The following is a 20,217-nucleotide window of genomic DNA, read 5'->3' on the forward strand; positions in this document are numbered from 1 at the left end:
CTGGCTGGAAGACCCGCAGCTGCGCGACGGTCTAGGGAAGCCAGGGTTTGGTGTTTGGAGACCGACTGGCTCTTTTGAAAAAAAAAAAAGGGAAAAACCCAGGAGCGGCTGCAGCTGTGATAGTGGGAACCACGCAGTAAAACACAGCAAGAGGGGGCTGGGCTGGCCTCTCAGTGTCTGGCCTGGAAGATAGCCCACTGCAGATACCCTTGGGGCTGGGGGAATGGAGGGGGGAGCCGGAAGCAGAAAGAAACCCCACGGCTAGCAGCTGGCTTCCTGGAGGGCTGGATAAACTCCTGCCCAGGGTTGTGCCCACAGCCCAGAGCCCCACCAGATGTCCTGGAGCTGGGAAGGAGGAACTGTGCAAGGAGGGGGATGTAGAGACGCCCCGTTCGGCCATTTTTGCATCAGGCTGAAAGCACCCCAGCACAGCCCGGCAGCCCGGGGCTTCCCTTAAGAGACGGCGTGCACTGGTGATGTAGCACAGCATTCCCTTGGCAGAGGTCCTGGAGGATCGCGGCTGGGCGGGGGGACCCGCTCAGAGAACCCAGGGACACTACACCAAGTCTGGCGGTTTGTGGGACAGCGAGAGAGAGGGTCTGGGACTGAAATGAAATGAAGGCTTAGACTCTTGAGGCAGCCTTGAATCTCCAGGAACCTGGGGGATTTGAATATTATAGCTGTCCTTCCTCCTTGGCCCCCCTTACACACACCCCACATTCAGGGCAGATCGCTCCAGCAACACACCCAAACTGAGTTCTCCAACTGAACCCCAGAAGAATCATTTCCCCACACAACGTGGGAACAAGGTGGAGAACTGACTTGAGGGGCATAGGTGACTCACAGACGCCATCTGCTGGTTAGTTAGAGAAAGTATACGCCACCAAACTGTGTTTCTGAAAAATTAGACAGGTATTTTTTTTTTTACAACCTGAAAGAACCCTATCAAGCAAAGCAAATGCCAAGAGGCCAAAAACAACAGAAAATCTCAATGCATATGATAAAACCAGACAATATGGAGAATCCAACTCCAAATACACAAATCAAGATATCAGAAGAGACACAGTACCTCACACAATTAATCAAAGAACTACAATCAAGGAATGAAAACATGGCAAAGGATTTAAAGAACATCAAGAAGACCATGGACCAGGATATAAGCGACATAAAGAAGACCCTAGAAGAGCATAAAGAAGACATTGCAAGAGTAAATAAAAAAATAGAAGATCTTATGGAAATAAAAGAAACTGTTGGCCAAATTAAAAAGACTGTGGATATTCACAATACAAGACTAGAGGAAGCTGAACAACATCTCAGTGTCCTAGAAGTCCACAGAACAGAAAATGAAAGAACAAAAGAAAGAATGGAGAAAAAAATTAAAAAAATCTAAATGGATCTCAGGGATATGATAGATGAAATAAAACATCCAAACTCAAGACTCACTGGTATCCCAGAAGGGGAAGAGAAGGGTAAAGGTCTAAAAAGAGTATTCAAAGAAATTGTTGGGGAAAACTCCCCCAACCTTCTACACAATATAAATACACAAAGCATAAATGCCCAGCGAAGTCCAAATAGAATAAATCCAAATAAATCCACTCCGAGACATATTCTGATCAGACTGTCAAATACTGAAGAGAAGGAGCAAGTTCTGAAAGCAGCAAGAGAAAAGCAATTCACCACATCAAAGGAAACAACATAAGACTAAGTAGTGACTACTCAGCAGCCACCATGGAGGCGAGAAGGCAGTGGCATGACGTATTTAAAATTCTGAGAGAGAAAAATTTCCAACCAAGAATACTTTATCCAGCAAAACTCTCCTTCAAATTTGAGGGAGAGCTTAAATTTTTCACAGACAAACAAATGCTGAGAGACTTTGCCAATAAAAGACCTGCCCTACTTCAGGTTCTAAAGGGAGCCCTACCAACAGAGAAACAAACAAAGGAGAAGGAGATATAGAGAATTTTAACAGACATATATAGTACCTTACATCCCAAAGCACCAGGACACTCATTTTTCTCTAGTGATCACGGATCTTTCTCCAGAAGGAACCATAAGCTGGGACATAAAACAAGCCTCAAGAAATTAAAAAAAAAAAAAAAAAAAAAAAAGAATCTACTCAAAGCACATTCTCTAACCACAATGGAATACAAATAGAAGTCAATAATTTTTGAACTGTAACTCCACTATTTACTTCCTACATGATATAAAATACACAAACTCTAATGACAAATCAGTGGTTTTGAACTCAATGTAAAACATGTAATTTCAAACAACGATATAAAGGTGGGGGAATGGAGGAGTATAGGAACATAGTTTATGTGTCCTATTGAAGTGAAGGTGGTATCAAAGAGAAACAAGATTGATATAGATTTAAGAGGTTAATTTTAAGCCCCACAGTAAACACAAAGAAATTATCAGAGAATATAACCATAGAGATGAAATGTAAAGTTTGGGTTAAGAGAAATAGGGGAAGGGGCAATGGGGAGTTAAGAAATGAGTGTAGAGTTGCTGTTTGAAGTGAAGGGAAATTTCTAGTAATAGATGGTGGGAAAGAGCATTACAACATTCTAAATGTGATTAATTCCACTAATGGAAGGCTAGGGAGGGGGTGGAATGGGAAGATTTAGGCTGTATATATGTTTCCACAACTGAAAAAAAAGAAAAAAAAAAGACAGTCTAAATAGATGACAATTGAATGCCAAGGATGAACTTGGATGGGATTGGAGGATAGAGGACAGGTGGCTCAAAGGGACACAGTTGAGACATAAGGTAAAGGAAATATAGAATGTAAGCTTTGTATCATTGTTGAATCTCTTGTACTTCTTAGCTGAACTTAATGGGATTGCATAAAAGAATGTTCTTGTTCATGGGAAGTGTATACATGAATTATAGTGTATGTTTCAAGGATGTGTGCAGCTAGCTCTCATATGTTCAGAAGACAGAGCAATAGATGATGGATGATATATAGGGAGGGAAAGAAATAGCAATGTGACAGCATGTTAAAGTTGGTGGATTGAGCTATCGGGGGAGGGGGGTCAGGGTATGAAGGAATTCTGTGTATGGGGTTAGTATTGTTTTTGCAACTGTTCCTATAACTTTGAATTTATTTCAAAATAAAAAAAAAAAAGATAATGGCTAAAAAAAGATAAAGGACTAGAGAGGTCAAGTAACTTGCTCAAGATCACATACCTAGTGTGCCGGTTTGAATGTATTATGTCCCCCAAATGCCATTATCTTTGATGTAATCTTGTGTGGGCAGACCTATCAGTGTTAATTAGATTGCAATTCTTTGAGTGTTTCCATGGAGATGTGCCCCACCCAACAGTGAGTGATGACTCTGATTGGATAATTTCCATGGAAGTGTTGCCCCACCCATTCAGGGTGGGTCTGAATTAAATTACTGGGGCACTATAAAAGATCAGACAGAAGGAGCAAGTGGCTATAGCCAAGAGGGACACTTTGAAGAAAGCACAGCAGCTGCAGATGAGAGACAGTTTGAAGATGGCCGTTGAAAGCAGACTCTTGCTCTGGAGAAGCTAAGAGAGGACAAACACCCCAAGCACAACTAAGAATGACATTTTTGAGGAACCACAGCCTAGAGAGGAATGTCCTGGGAGAAAGCCATTTTGAAACCAGAACTTTGGAGCAGACACCAGCCACGTGCCTTCCAAGCTAACAGAAGTTCTCTGGACACCACTGGCCATTTTCCAGTGAAGGTACTCAATTGTTGATGCCTTACCTTGGACACTTTAAGGCCTTAGGACTGTAACTGTGTAACCAAATAAACCCCCTTTTATAAAAACCAAAAAAAAAAAACAATATCACATCACATTCTGGGGAATGCAGAGATCAGTACCACCTTTTTAGATTTAAGGGATGCAGGGGTGGTGGGCTTCATCATATCTGTAGTTAACTTATCCCCATTTAATTCATCAGATGGGCCCCTATAAAAGTCAGATGGATACTTGTGGATGATAGTGAACTACCACAAACCCAACAGAGTAGTAACTTCAAATGCAGGTGCTCTGCCAGATGTGGAAACTTTGCTAGAGCAAGTTAACAGGGCCTTGGGTTCATGGTATATGGCCATTGAGTTCCCAAATTTATTCTTTTCCATCAATATCAGGAAGATGGTCCAGAATAAGCTCACATTCAGATGGGGCAGACAACATTATATGGTCATGCCCCAGGGCTATGTTAAGTCTCCCATCCCCCGCATAGTACATAGTACACTGGAACCTAGACCATATGAATATTTCATAGAACATCACATTGGTCCATTGCATGATGTTAACTGAACCCAGAAAATAAGAAGTGACAAGAAGATGAACAGGCAGGATTTGTGAAGACACAATGAGCTCCAGAGGAAGATAAACTCAATGATGATTCAGAGGCCCACCACATTAGTGAAGTTTTTAGGGTAAGCAGTCCAGAGCATACCCTAACATCTCCTCCAAAGTAAAAAAAAAAAATCATTACCTTTCACCCTCCAACCCAAAGACACAGAAAGATAAATTCTATGATGATTCAGAGACCCACATCCATGCAGTTCTTAGGGGTATGTGGGCTATACAATACCCCAATACCCCTCAAAGTAAAAAACTAGTCATTGCCTCTCACACCCAAAGCCTGAGAGTCTCTTCCTGTTTTGAAGGCAATATATCCCATATATAAAAACACTACTCTGACCCACCTACTGGTCATGTGAAAGGCATGTGATGTGAAAGGCAGGTAGCTTTAAGTAAGGCCCAGAAGAAATGGGCTCTGCAATGGGTTCAGACCTTATAGACTAGAAATGTCTTTGGTATGAAAAGTCACCTAGTGGCATTTACAGCAAGCTCCCTGGAGAATCACAATGTTGACCCATGGGTTCTGAAGAAAGGTCATGCCATCTGCATATACCACTCAAAACATATTTCTTCATCTGCAACTTGGGCCCAAACATGTATGGAGCAATTGAACACATGACAACAGTTGATCCTGCTGCCAGAATTACCTATCATAAGCTGAGTTCTGTTAGACCAACTAAGTCATAAAATTGGGTGACCCCAATAGCAATCCGCTGTAAGATGGAAACTGTGATTTTCAGATTGAAGAGGTCCTGAGGACACAAATAGGCTGCGTGAGTAGGTGGCCAGACCTCTGCCATCTACTGCTATTACATCAGCTCCTATCCCTCAGCTCATACATTTGGCTGCATTGCAGATTGTCCCTTATGGCCAGCTATTGGATGAAGAAAAAAATCTGAACTTGGTTTATGGATGGGCTGTGTCAGTATGTGGGTGTAAAATTAAAATGGACTACTGATATACTACAGCCTCAATTGAGGTGGCACTGAAAGATAGAAGTGAAGGAAATCGTCTTAATGAGAAAAATTTAGGGTAGGGTATGCAGAAGTGGCCCAAGGATAAGAATGGCTTATCTAATTGTCCTGGATCCTGTAATAAGAGAAACTGGAAGATCAGGAACAAAGAAGTGTTGAGAAGAGGCATGTAGACGGACTTAAGGGAAAGGGGAAGAGGATCAAAGTGTGAAAATCTTTGTATTGCATACTAAGGCCCACTGGAGAGTATACACATGGTACTGGCAATAAATAACAGAATATAAAAGCAGAATGATTCAACCAATGGTGGTTGATACGAAGCATATGCGTGGACTTAACAACAGGACTCCTACTAACCAAGCCTGATCTAGGCATTGCTGCTGCTGAATATCCAACCTGCCAGAAATAGAGACCAATGCGGAATATCTGATACAACATCCTTCAAAATCAACCAGCCACTTGGTAGCAATTGTTTACATCACACCTCTTCTACTCTGGAAGGGGCAGTGATTTATTTTAACTATAGTCAGCAGAATTCCAGATATGAAAGGCCACTTTTTCCACCTTGTAATTTCAACTTAGATCAAAGGAACAATTTCACGTTGGTGGAGGTGCAGCAGTAGGCCCATGACCATGGATTCTGCTGGTCCTATTATATACCACATCACTCAGAAGCAATCTGTTTGAGAGAATGATGGAATAGCCTTCTGAAGGCACACCTAAAGTGCCAGCTTTGAAATGATACCGTGGTAGGATGGTACTTCATACTTCAGAATGCAGAATATACTCTAAATCTATGATCATCACATGGTGTGTATCCTAAGTAGATAGAATACATGTGTCTGGGAACCAAGGAGTGAAAATAGGAGTGGCTCTACTTATTATCACTTTCAATGTCCCACTTTGGGTTATTGTGCTTCCCATCCCTACATTGTTCTCTATAATTACAGAGGACCTGGTTTCCAGAGGGGGACTGTGTCTACCAATAGACACAGTGAAAATGCTATTAAATCTTAAGCTTTTGCTGCCATCTGCTCACTTCAGACTCATGGCAGGAACAGTTGACTCTGATCATTAGGAGAATGTAATACTAAGATCACACAATAGGGACAAGAAGGAACGTGTTTGGCACGAAGATTAGTCACTGTGCAAACCAATGTTTATGGTAAATGGGGAAAATGGCACAGTGACCAAGGGCTCTTTTCAGAGATTAGACACTGTCACCCATTAGGTAAGCCACCTAGACCAGCAGATGTGCTAGCCATGGCTGAGGGGTTTCTAAAACTGGGTGGTAGAGGAAAGAGATGATGAGAACTGGTTGTGGCCTTGAAAGCAACTGTAATTATAAGGGTTCCAGTTAATTCCACTAATGTTCTTTGAGGAAGTTTCTCCTGAAAAAGAGATCAGCCAGAATCTCTTCCCAGCCAGAGCTGCTCCAGCCAGAATTGTTCCCACATAGAATGAATGAACTTGTCATATGAAGCAAGTGGGTTCTGATAGTACATGGGGTGATCTATAAGGGATGATGTGGCGTGATGGCCAGATAACCCTTCAGGACCCAGGCTCCCATTCCCTGGGGTCAGCCTCTGGGAATGGCCCTCAACTGAATGGTGTCTGGATGCCTGGATTGGCAAAGACAACATTGACCACTTTTCCATACTGTCTCTGAATATGCACCAGTTTTGATCTTTGGGTCACATGACTTAAGGTCTCCAAAATGTAATTTATTTATTTTTGCAGCATATCACAAGTGTTAAAGACAGTTAATATGGAACAACGGATAATAATAATAGTTACAATTTAATGTTTGTTTTCTCTGTGCCAGGCATTATGCTGAGCATTTAAAAATTATCTCATTTAATCATGACAGTGTAACAATCTTTAGACAGTTCTCTAAAGAAGGTACTATACTTATTCCTGTTATAGAGAAGACAAAACTGCAGTCCAGCACAATTAAGCACCTTTCCCAACACTAGAATTCTAGAAAGTGGCAATGCCTACATCTGAACACAGGGTTATGTATCTAAAAGTCTTAACCTGTTGTTATATCACTACATTATAAAGATAATCTGTAAGTATAAAATATACATACTATCAGAGAAAGCATAATTTAAATTTAAACTGCATGCTTATCCATTTAAATATGGTATTGAATATACTATTGAATATGCCTAATATAAATGTACTAAATATTCTATTGAAAAAGCCCTATGTTAATAGATTGTACAGAACTTAAATCATTATTGATGAATCTTAATTAGAAAATTGTGTCTGCAAGGTAGATTCTCCATCTCCCAACCGTGTTTCAACTATGGAACACTCTCTTAAAGTTTTCCCAGAATCTTGTGGATCTCTCACACAGGAGGTCCTAGCCTTGGAGCTCCTCCCCACCTGAAGGGTACAGAGATGTCTAGCTCTGCAAATACAAGGTTTGTGGAGTAAATAAATAGTGTTCCCAACATTCTGGCTATCCCTTAACACATCTTTTCTGTCCCACATAATGATTCCTTTCTCTGCCTCAAGTGGTCAACATATTCAGATCTTACTTGATCTGCCACAAATTTCAGGAAAGAAATGACTATACAGATGTTAATAACTGATGCAACTCCAATTATTTACTTTTCTGAGATATGTGGAAGAATTTTGGAGTGGCAATTAAAGCATCAGCATTGTAGGATAGTATGATAAGAGTTTTTCTCCCCAACTGTAAGCACTTCATAGTACTTGAAATCATACCAAATAAGTGAAAAATTCTTTTGCTACTCCCAACATACCTACTTTATTTCCTTTTAAGCTGTTTTCCATTCTCCAGTGGTTCAAATTTTACTAGTAGGGACATTTAAATCCAATTATACCATAAAAGGAAGGTACAAAGAAATGTGTTATTTTTGGAAGGGGTTATAAGGTAGGAAAAATATAAGAAAATGCAATTTCGGAAATGCAGACAATGATTTCTTTCATATAATACTTGCATGACTTCAATATGCCTTTTATGTACAAATGTGAATAGACCCATTGGAGTTAGAATTGTGTCATCAATTTCTTGCCCAGCAGAGAGCTCGATGCTCTGCATATGATCTTCCTAATCTTTTGTTGGGTTGAGTATTCTATAATTCTTTATTCATTCTTTATTATGGCCTTTCTTTAATAGATAACCTCATTGGTAAATGAAATAATTATTGGTATACTTGAAATAATTTAAAGATTCTCAAATAGGCTAGGGAAAGGGACACAAAGCAGATACGTTTTAATAGGGTAGAGGGATCAAGATGGAGAATTTGGTTAAGGTGGGAAGGCAGGTTTACGCGAGAATACAGACAGGGGACAGAAGGACATAAGCCAGAGCTTCAGTGGAGATGCTCATAGTCATCATGGCCTGTTTCCCTTTATGAGTTCGTCCCTGTTTAAGTGGAAGATGGAGTTTTTCCAGTGATCCACGCTTCATCACCCTGCTTAAGGATAGTGGTCAGTTATCACAGAAACAAACACGAATGTAGTCTTGCTAGACTCTTCAGTCCAGTCCTTCCTCTGATTTCTATAGCATAACAGTGTCAGAGATCTCCACCAAAAGCCTGAGACAAGAGACTACTACAGTGATCCCTGTCATCAGGTAGGACACCCCCTTTTAAAGCAGAGAACAGGGTGACCATTCTCCAAGTTTGTCTGTTATCTAAAAAATCCAAAACTCACTTATGAACTTGTATAAGCGAATCCATATTTTAAAAAAAATCTGATTATCACTGGGAGGTTGCTTACTTTAACAAACTTATTTAACACAATTTTTACAGAAAATAAAGCCAGTTCTCTAGAGAATTTAACATTGATATTAACTCGCATCTATTTTGGAAAACTGTAAGTTGTACAAATTAAGCTACACCTGATTACATCATCAGAAATTATCTTCCCTCTGGTGTACATTTGGCTGTTCTTAATTGGTAGTAAAAATAAAAACAGATTTTACACAGCACAATAAGCCAAACACAAACATCCTATGTTTAGACAAAGAAGAAATCTGCAAATGTAATGGCAAAATAGGTGTAGAATAAAGAATTTCAGTTTTAATTTAAGGCCACTGCCGGGCCATGTTGCCCTTAGGAATTATGTGGACTAATGTGTGTTTTCTTCTTCTATTTTTATACCTGAATTTCCTAGCAGGCTATTTTTGTTTCAGGCAAAACCAAGAAAGATTGCCTAGATTTCTTTTTAACAATTAAGCAATACTTACTTAGATTTTGTTGACAGTTTTCCATGACTGTAATTGATATTGCATAACCTTGTCTTCATTGATAAATGCAAATTGAGCCATGGTGTGCAGGTTTAAAATATTGATCACAATTTGAAGGGGTATTATTTACCAGTTTCTACAGTATTGAATAATATGTTGACATCAGAGCACAGTTCAATTGTCTCTCTCTCCAAAAAGGCTACAAACCCCTCATTTGAAAGAGCATTCTTTGAAACGCCAGTATCTTTATGGTGGTCTACACAGAGCAGATTACTAGTGATGATGAGATGTAATATTTTATTCTTGAGGAAACTGACTAGCTAGAAACCTGGATTTGAATTCAAAAGCTTGAATTCAGTACTAAGATAACAACTCTCTGGTCATTCACCCAACTAATATTTTTTGAACACCATCTATGTGTTGTGACCTGAGCTAGCTTTGGGGGATATAAATGGCAAGCAAAACAGCAATGGTTCCTGCCCTTTCATCACAATGAGCAGGGAGAGTCACATAAGCAAGAAATTTAAATAAACAATAGTTTGTCTTTCCAATCAGTTATACCAAACAGTGACCTCTTGATGTCTGAAATTCAGATTTACTAAACTTCCCTGCTCTCTACCATATATTCTCTGCTCTAACCAAAGACATTTCTTTACCCCTTTGCTCAGATAGAATGTACTTTCATTTCCTCCTCACTACACTATCACTGTTGCAATGTGAAATCTTCTCACATTCCTTCCATTTGCAGTTCATATTTAGCCCACATTCAATTCTTTCGCAAACATCCTTTTCCTTGTGTTGATGTGTGTTCATGTTTTCCTGCCCCAGTAGACTGTGAGAGATTTTGATGGTAGGGCTTCTTTTTATTCATTGCCACATTCCCTTCTGCAGAGCCTAGCAAAATGCCGAGCACACAAATAGGCACACAGCAGAGCCTTCCTAAGTAACAACAGAAACAGCTTGCTGCTCTCCACTCACATCTTTATTATTTCCTTTTTCCCCATAAGCATTCCATCTGCCTTGGAATATCCTTTCTGTCCAGCTGTCATAATCTGCATCATTTCTCCTTCTTTAAAACACAAAGCAAAAATCTTTTAAACCTAAATTTTGTTATTAATAACATCAAACAGAGGTAACAGCTGAGTTGTATCCTATCACCATTTTAATTCAAGAGTTTATTTTTCCCTACACCTGATATTCATAAGCATTCTACCAGTTTTGCAGTGAAAAGAACAGTCGCACAATTCTTACTCTCTTGGAGCTCACAATCTAGTGAAGGATAGAAGGGAAGGTGGGTAGAGGCAACAGAAATTCAGACCAGACTGGATAGTGAGGGAGAGAGGCAGTGGGAAAGTCAAGCCCCTTAGCCAATACACAGGTAACCACACCTTAAAACCACACAAAGACACATGTTGTCTGAAATTGAACTTGCTTCATTTCTCCCGCAAAAAATGTTCACAGTTCTGTAATTAACCCAGAAGGAATCCCCTAGATGTTAAGTGTTTTATAGCTGGTCTAATTAGGACAAAGGCAGCTCAAGTGGCATGAGATACACCTCTCAATCAGAAAGGTTCAGGACACATCCGTCGGGTAACCTAAGCACACATCAAGAATGGAAAATGGAAACACAGTCAGCTCTGTGCACTGGGATTTCTGCAAGGTGGATAATGTAGGGATGAGCTTGAAATTCAAGCCTAGCTCTCTCCTGTTGTCTGTGACATTCCCAGCCTGCCTCTTCCATAGCCAACTGCTGAGTCCTCAGGACCCATAAACTGATTTCAGTAGTAACATAAGCAAAATGTAATTAAGATATACTTGCTATGGCTCAAGACTATGAAAAATGTATTGTAAAGTTGATGTTCTAGTTTCCCTTCAGTAGGATGCTGGCTTTGAATTTCTCATTTTGGAAAAAGTGATGGGTTTTATATAATTAACTGCCTTTCCTCTTCCTCTTTATGACCAAGTTTCATTCCTCTTCCAAGATGATTTGTTGGGATCCAGGTTTGTGATCTTGGGACAGCAGTTTTCTCTCAGTGCTAATAAGCAATCCATATAGGAATTAATTCATATTCAAAGGTCATTTCTACTATCTCTCAAACCAAATAAAATAGAATTTTAATTACCTAGACAGCCATCACTCATCACTAATACTTTGTTATTTAAATAAATAGATATTTATCCAAAATATCTACTTACCAATTTTCAAATAGTTAGAAAGTACAGAACTAAAGAGTAAAATTTAATAATTTATAATTTAGAAAGCACTAAGCAGAAGCCTTGAGGATCTTCCTTGCCATGGAAATGAATATCTGTCATTATTGTAGAATATTGTAGACTTACTTATAAGTCATAGTCTATAGTAGTCTCCTTACTTATAAATATCTGATGTTTATCCTTCTTCTAAAGCTGCTGTCCCAAATTAATAAATTGTTCACTAATGTTTAAATTCCTGATAAATAGTTCACAGTCTCTCTCCATTAAATCTCAGATTATTTGGTTTTATCATTCAATAATTTTTATAGACATATAGTAACAATTTTATTTGTATCGAAACATGAACAGGCTTTCCTTTTTAGTCCATTTCCATCTGGTATTAAGCAGTGCAGTAAACCATCTGTTCCCTAGGAGTTTAGATAACTGAACTAAGAGACTGAGTTCACAATGAAAACCAAGATGATGTGTGGATTAACTGAAGAGCAATTGAAAAACATTTAGGTATCCATAAACTGTGACTATTTCAACTAGCACTTTCTTGGTGCTAGTTAAGTTTTCAAAACCATATATAGCATTTTATAATTCCAATCAAATGTAACATTCAAAATTTGTGTCACATCTTATAGATTTTTAAAATTTTCTGCATTCTAAGAAAAGTTTGCTCCATTCTTATGGGAGAAAGCTTTATATTCCAAACACAACAATCAGCAAATAACATCTTGTGGGTAGACTGACAGGGATAAATAGATAAGACAGATCTTGACTGAATAGCTAGAATGGTATAGCAAATGTGGCAAAATGTTCAGATGGGTAGATCTGGGTAACTGGGGACAAGAGGGAATATTGGAATTATATGTATTTTTTGTATTATTTTTGCAACTTTCCTGTAAGTTTGAAGTCATTTCAAAATAAAAAGTTAAAAAATAATATCTTGTGGGTAAGGTCTGAAGTCCAGACAACTGCAACCAACTATACAAGTAATTGATCAACACTTCCTAAGAGATAGGTAATACGAAACCTCAAAACTCACAAGGAAAACTCACAAAGCCAGGTGCAAGTTTTCTCTCAATAAATTCCAGAGGTGACCCTACTTTGTCCCTAATTCACATACCCTGTCCTTACCATCAATATTGAAGAATTTAGAGATTACTCAAACAAGAAATTCAAGGTAGATTTTGCTCAGGTTCTTTTTGAATAATTTCCCTCCAATTTGAAATATCCTAGGTGAAAGCACTGTCTATAATCAGCTGCACCACCTTCTATTTCGAGATAAACAGATGTTTTAAGAATTTCTTCTAGGAAAGCAATGATAAAACAACAGTATTGCTGATTCCCTGGATTTCTTTCCAGAATGGTGGCTATTGCTGAAGCCATTGGGAGCTGGATGCCATCAGCAGGAGCCACAGGGCGGAGAACAGTAATGTGACACCAGTGGGCTGTGCTGCAGGAGAAAAGAGAAGAGAGGGAGACTATGTTCTAAATTATTGGCTGACATTAAAAGGGGAACGATTTAGGTCAGAGGAAGTAAAGAAGGATATAGGGAAAAGAGCCAATGAAGAAAGTTACTAGAAATATCGAGCCAAAAAAAAAAAAAAAAAAAAAAAAAAAATCTCAGAATCCTTGATCAAGAAGAGGAAGACAAACAGCATCAAGTTGATAATGCACCTCTCACTTGGCATAGTTCTGACCTAAGCAAAGTCAGGAAGGTAGCTCCCTGGGATTAACTGTCCACCTTCTACCTCTCTTGTAGCTAATACACTTCTTCTGCATTTCAGTAGTTGTGTTCATGAGCTTCATGGGCACTGGATCCTGTCATTTACCATCAAATTACTAAGCACCTTCTGAAAAAAGGAGCTCTGAACCATGAGAATAAACTAGAGTCACTAGTCACACTCTAATCTTTCCTCTTGGTCCCAGGAGCATTTTAGGGTGCTAGACTTGAAATATCAGTTATAAAACAGCAAGTCACAAAGATTTGCTGCCTCTTAATACCCTGGAAAACACATATAAGCCTATACTGGAATCTCAGGGCATTTGGTTTCACCAAAAACAGGTTATCTAAAGTCATTCTAATTTATCCTAAATGCAGTGGCAGATGTAATTACTATCTTGAGTCACAGTAGTGGCTTGAGTTTTGCCTTCTGACTTAATTTTTTTTCTTTTTGGTATTTCCTACTTTGTATACCAGTTTCTCTCCTTCCCTAACTAGTCTTTTCCTCTAATAACTGACAAAGTTATAGAATGCAAATTAAATACAAAGGCAGACAAATATTTACTGAACACCCACCTTCTATTAAAAAGGTGATGAGGAATATGAACATAACTACAATGTTAATAATCAGTTTCACTTCACAAAGCACTATGAAGCAATGCTCTTTTTAGTGCCCTTTTTTATGGTTATGAAATAAAGATGCAGAAACTGGGCAAAGTTTACAGACACTGTACTTAAAGGATTGACAGTCTAGCTAGGAATTTTTTTTTTAAGTAGCATACAATAATAATGGTTTAAACTATAGGTAGAGACAAAAGAAAAAATCTCACTAGAAAATATACGATGAATTAGTAAACAAATTGTGCAAGTAATTTAGTACTAAAGATGTGTGTAACATTGCAGTATTTGGAAACTAAGCAATCTGTTTAACTGGGACAAAGATAAAGGTAAAACTTGTAAAGGTACACAGGTAAAACTGGAAGGGCAGGCTGGGATCTAGTTGCAAAAGGTGTTTTCTACCAGACTAAGTGTTCTAGGCTTCATTTTATAAAGAATGTGATGCCCTTGAGAGCAGGGGAGTGACCTGTGCCATGATCAAAGCATTTTTTAGGACAATGAACCAGGCAGTAGTATGCAGAACAGATGCTCAGAGATAAGGCACATAGCAGATAAAACAATTGGAAGAGTCAAACAGTATTTTAGGCATAAAGTGATAAGGATTTGGGCTAGGTCTTGAATAGGAACAGAAAGGGAGGAATAATTGTAAATGATGTGTAAAAGAGAAAACAAAATTTGGTTATTAATTGAATATGGGGCATGAGGGAGAATAAGGCAGTGAGAATGACTCAGTGTTTCAGTCTGAGTGACTAAGAAAATCAAGAAGAGGAGCAGTTTGGGAAGAAGTGGAAGAGTTGATTCTTGACTTTCAGGTGATGGGAGACAACTTGGCATAAAACCCCTCAAAGAAGTAGTATAGGTCACTAGGGTAATTGAGGTCACCAGAAAGAGGAGACAAAGAGGATCAAGAGAACTCTCCCACTCAAGGCTAAATGGGAAGAAGCCAGCAAGTCAAGTATACATTTATTATAATTTGCTGTATTTAATCAACTTTTATAGTTCTCATTGCTTACTGTTTTAAACAATATTTCTTCAACTATCTTCCAGTAATGTCATTGGGCGATTATGTACAATTTTCATCCTGTAGGTTACTTTCTAAGAAGTGCCTAGAATTAAATTTTAATTATTACATATATGAAATAATCTATATATATTTGCTTCTGCCTTCTGCCAGTCAACCTTCTTTGATATTAAGAAGGAAATAGAAAGCCTCCCTAGCTTTGGGACGCTTCCCTAGTTAAGCTTAACCCTTCAGCCATGAGGGAATCCTGCAGTCCCGTCTTTCCAGACATATTGTCAGTAAGTGTGCCCAGTTAGAGGGAAGACAGCTGGAGGGAGAGAGAGTGGATCTGTCCAAATGGCTATGTACAGTAAGTACATACACTAAATTTTACAAAGCACTCAATAAAACTTATCTATGAATGGCTCTAAAAAACTGAGCAGTTAAATACAAACACCATTTGTTTCTTGTAAAAAAAAAAATGGCAGGACTTCAATATCTATCAAAGCTGTGGCAAATACTTTATGACTCACAGATCCAGGGACTTATGCAAAAGAAGCAGTTACATGAAATATGATTAAGCAAATACTTATCACTGCTTTGTTGGAAAAAGGAAAACACGTTGGCAAATCTTCTACTTAATTCCAAAAGGATTAATATTGTTTCTTCAGTTATCAGGCAATGAAATACTATTTACAAAACAGTAATGAAAATGTGTCTAGACTCTTAGGAGAAGGAAATTAGAGTCAGAAAACCCTGTAGCTATACTTCAAATGGGGTCAACCCTAAAGAATATGCATTATGTAGGTTTTACAGAGTTTCTGAGTCTGAGAACTAGAAGGGATCTTCGTAAGCATTTGATCAAACGCTTTTCTTTTACATACAAGGAAATCAATGCTTAGAAAGGTAAAGTGGCAGCCCAAGTTTATCCAGCCAGTTACAGACTAGGCCAGGATTTGACCAATTCCAGTATATTCTACTAGATAGCAAAAAGTACTGTATCATTATTGTGATATACACATTAGTTCTCGATCTTTATCTCACTGGCATTTTTGCTAAAAATTTTCCATTGATAAAGAAATTGTTTGGGTTTTGCCAGTTATATGACACAACAAAAATGTGAAAATATTTTAAAAGCCCTAAATACACCACAAAATGCCTTAATTCTCTATGTATGTAGGCACAATAATATAAAACCCTCACCCATATCAAAAGGATAGCAATTTCTATGTGCTGAGCCTAAACTGTACATTATAACTGGGATACACATGAGAAAGGAAATATTTATGTCCCTTGGGTTGCAAACATTTTTACAAGAGGAGGAATGATTCAAGTATCTCCATTTCTATGTCTCTTCTGGAGGACTTTTGAGCTAGTAGAGGTTAGAATAGTTATTCCTATCCTCCTAACTACGCCTGAAAGGACTACAGTGGCATCCACTATATTATTTGTAAAGATTACAGAACCAAGCACTCAGTCTTCTGCATGCTCAAAAGCTACAGACTATTAATAAATCCGTATTTTTAAGCTGAAAGGGAATTGGAGTCTAGAGATCCAAGCACAGACAATTTACAATCCAGAAAGGATTTGTAAAAAAGGGGGAAAAGGATGCAAATTTGATTCCTTATATTTGCAATTATTGCTTGAGTGATATTATTTGAAATGTGAATTACTAAATAAGCTTATAATCGGTATAAAACATAACATAGTAAGAAACTGGTTTTCTAGCTGTAAAAGTGTTTTAGAAATAAATTTGATATGTTGTTTAAAATTCATAACATTTCCAGCTAAAAAGCAGGGAAATTTTGGGGGGTGGGAAGGCAGTTGCAATATCCTTAAAAATGCTGAAAAAAAAGCCCTTCTGTGGTTAAGAATCTAGAATAGAAAGAATAAACAGCAGAAGCTGATAGTGATAAAACTGGAAGACAACATACAGGTGGCATAATGCCTCAGAGAACTCACTGCATGTTTTGATGCATTGCATTATTTGAGGTCAATACAAACAGGAATGCCTAGAGCATCGGGAAAAGATATTATCATACAAAAGTGTACTGATATTCAGAAACTCAGCTTTTCACTAAATCTGCAAAGACATCAAAGTACTTTCCCTCCCTTACTGACTCTCATCCCCACACACACCCCTAGTCAGTAAAATTTATCTTTGAAAGAGGAATCACCACAGCTGTCATCTATTTATAATGATCCATGGATTCTTAAGCACGTAGTTCTGTGCACCACAGTTCATTGTTTCATACTTAAAGATGAGCAGCAATAGAAAAGGCATTAGACGGCCTAGGAAGGGAAACAGTTTATCTGTTAATAATATACACATGGAAAGTGATTTCTCTAGGCATATCTAACATATTTACCTCAGATTTCACCTCGGCATGGATTTATCCAAACACATGGTAATGGCAATCTCTGGGAGAAGTTTCCAAATCTAGTTAATGGAAGTCTAAGAATAAATAATCAAATGCTAGGAAATAAATCCATACCTGCATATCCACCTTTAACTCCAAGTCCACAACCCTATTAAAATTACGTTATTAACAGAATTCCATTATAGTTTAAAAAGGCAACTTTGTAAATGAGAAGTTCAAGTATTATTTTAAGTTATCTTAAGACAATTTATTCATTAGTCTGAAAAATAATTATCTAATGGAGTCAGAAAAATTACTGTTATATCATTGCTTTAGTGTTTCATCTGCAGATTTAATAACCTCCATTGAAGATATCAACATAGAAGAAATTCACAATGTTTTTCACACCCTACTAATGTATATAAACTCAACTCTTTGTCCATCTCCTAAATCATGTTACTGGTCCCCCAAATTTTTTGTGGCTACTTACCATATTTTAATATTGTTATTATAGTAATGTGTGAAATTTTGAAATAACTGGTTTCTTCATTTCCTTATTGTGTGGCTCAACTCAGTGCTCCAGATCGCTATCATTTGTCAAAAAAATGAGGTTTTAGTTTTAAAAAAGCAGGGCAGTGATGTACTTTACACTATAAATAAATTACAATTTAAATCCCATTTACCCTTAGTCCATTCAGACTTTTATATCATAAGAAAGTAGAACTAAAAATAATTTTAAATCAGGGTCCTAGAGCCTTGGTATTAACTCTTTGTGTTAACAAAACACCTAAAAGTCTATAAAATATTTTGACATATACAAAAATTTAGCAAACTTTCTCATTCTCTTGTTTTCCCCTCCACATAAATCTCATTTAATTTAACTACATAGACGTTTGCCTAATTGCCAATTTTACCCACTTTTATGAAATAGCATTGTATTTGAAGGGTAAAAGACAAAAAGATTATTTTAAAACAAGTGCAACATTTATTATCAATTCCAAAATGAGAAAAAATTATATTTTTAGCTTTTTACAGAAATATAGAGTATCTCTGAAAACTCATCTGTACGTGTGTTACCCACTCACCTCTTTCATTTTCTTCTTTAAAAACCTAATAAGCCTCGTCATCTCAAGCCCAGGTACTGAAGGCAGCCAACACCACTGTTGTTTCCATACCTGTCTTTCTCTGTATTAAACATGTATATTGATGATGTAATTGCAGAAGTTAGGGTTTATTAACACTCTTGGGTTAAAGGGATTTTTTTTTTTTTTAGACTGCCTCCTTCAGTACGTTTACACAGTTGTAAAACAGAACCAAGGGTAAAATCTGAGAGATTCATATCTTGAAGTAAATTGGCAGGATCTTCATTTTAAAGGACTGATCGAGAGCTAGAAATGCAGAACCCTTGCTAATGCTCAGTTTGCTCCACACTTGATTTGCTGGAAAACCACTTGGGTGACACAATGCTAGTCTATGACATCTTGGCTTTAACCCCTTCCTAGAAAGCCCTCAACTTTTCCATTTGTCTCTAATTTTTTCTCCAAATTCCCAGGGATCAGGAAATATCACAGTCTTTTATCCCAGCCCTGTTTGTTCCTATGCAGATAATCTCCTGAAAGTTGAGTGGAAAGTAAACAATCATGTATCATTCTGCATTTAAAATAAAGCAATGACTGAAGTCGGTGATTATCACCTCAATAAGATCATCTATAATAAAATCACAGGCAAACTGAGCGTTTTACAAATGCATCTACTACACTAGGAGAACACCACGGTTGTGATTCAAAGTGCAAACAAAAAGAAGCAACAAGAAAAGACAGACGCAAAAACACATGCGGATGAGGCAATGCATAACGGGAGAAGAGAACATACCTGAGGGATTCTCCTTAAAAAAAAAGAAAGAAAAAAAAAAAGTACACACACCAGTTGGGCTGTTCCTCCCCTTCCTTTTTGAGCGTATGTGTTTTCCTTTCAGGAATAGCACCCGCAATCGTGTTTCTAGTCTCGGTTCCTTTATTCAGCCACAAATAGTAAGAGCAGGAGCTGAGGCTGCATCCCAGCGATCAGACTCATGTGCAATCAGGCATGCCTTTGATCTGCAACGGAGTCTGTTCTTGTGAATTCTATCGTGCTCCCCGGGCAGCCTCCAAAGCAATTTTACAACTTAGCTGCTGGCACAAAACTGTCCTTCACTCTTCTCATTGCCACATTCCTTCGGCAGCTCATTTCTCATTCTTTTCTCTAATAAAGCAAAATGGGAGCCTCTCCTGTGCGTTGAGGAGCGCCAGGGCTCATCAGCAATTGAGGGTGTGCGCCCGGAACTTCACACACCGCGGGCCGCTGCCACCGCTTTTCAGAATGCAGCACTGACATTGCGATCCCCCAGCCTCCTCTACCGAGATCGTGTCGGCTCCCTCTGCTCCCGCCGCCGCTGCTGCACAGAGCAGCTCTGCAAGGGTGAGCCACAGCCCTTGTTCACAGGAGATGCGCTGTGGACGCTGCCAAGTGTGGCCGTGACCGCCGCACTGATAACTAACTGCGTGGGGGCACAGCTTCATCGTTGGGGAAAACGCCTGGCTGCTCGAGCTTCCTTAGCCTAATTTCCTTTTATCACTGGATGGTGACCTGGAAGCCAATCGTATGGCCAATTTTGCTAGCCGCGTTAACAGTCTTGTTGATAACATGGATAATTTAATGATAATTGTTTTAGACATAGTTGGCTGTTAAAAGTACACTGCACGTAGTGTAATTCCCAATTAGCGGCAG

The 20,217-nt window shown here is 38.4% G+C and overlaps 1 protein-coding gene across 4 annotated transcripts in view; it reads right to left on the reverse strand.

Moving 5' to 3' along the window:
- Positions 1–19,879, reverse strand: part of UNC13C (unc-13 homolog C) — a 740,073-nt gene extending 720,194 nt beyond the window's left edge. For 2 of the 4 annotated variants that reach the window (XM_037833918.1, XM_037833916.1), the window contains exon 1: positions 19,375–19,879. The gene's annotated coding sequence lies outside the window, so the exon portion shown is untranslated. The other 2 variants (XM_037833921.1, XM_037833917.1) reach the window with 2 other exon arrangements.
- Positions 19,880–20,217: the final 338 nt, after the last annotated feature.

This window comes from Choloepus didactylus, chromosome 4, assembly GCF_015220235.1.
Source record: "Choloepus didactylus isolate mChoDid1 chromosome 4, mChoDid1.pri, whole genome shotgun sequence".
Lineage (NCBI taxonomy): Eukaryota > Metazoa > Chordata > Mammalia > Pilosa > Megalonychidae > Choloepus > Choloepus didactylus.